Raw genomic sequence first — 406 nt, 5'->3', positions numbered from 1 at the left:
TTTCTTTCTTGAGAAAAATAATGAAATTTGGCACATATCTCACACAATGCACAAATTAATTCCAGTAAAATTGTATTTGTATATGTAAAAAGCAATGCAATAAAGCCTTCAGGAGAAGGGGGATCATTTTATAACTGTATACATGTCTAACCAATGTACTGCATACTTGAAACAAATAATAAAATAAAATAAAATAAAATAAAATAATAATAATAATAAAAAGTTAGACTTAGTGACGCCCATATGGTGACAATAAGGTACTTATTGCTGATAATATACTTGAATGGTCTAATCTACTTAGAAAAAAATAAAACGTAGTCCCCCTTCTCTCACTATAGACTTTAGTTATTGGTAATTTGAAATATGAATTAGTATATTATATAACTATTTTGCTGATTTTCTTGTT

This window comes from Pteropus alecto, unplaced genomic scaffold, assembly GCF_000325575.1.
Source record: "Pteropus alecto unplaced genomic scaffold, ASM32557v1 scaffold25, whole genome shotgun sequence".
NCBI lineage: Eukaryota > Metazoa > Chordata > Mammalia > Chiroptera > Pteropodidae > Pteropus > Pteropus alecto.
The sequence above is the reverse complement of the archived record's forward strand: the minus strand, read 5'-3'. Positions refer to the sequence as shown.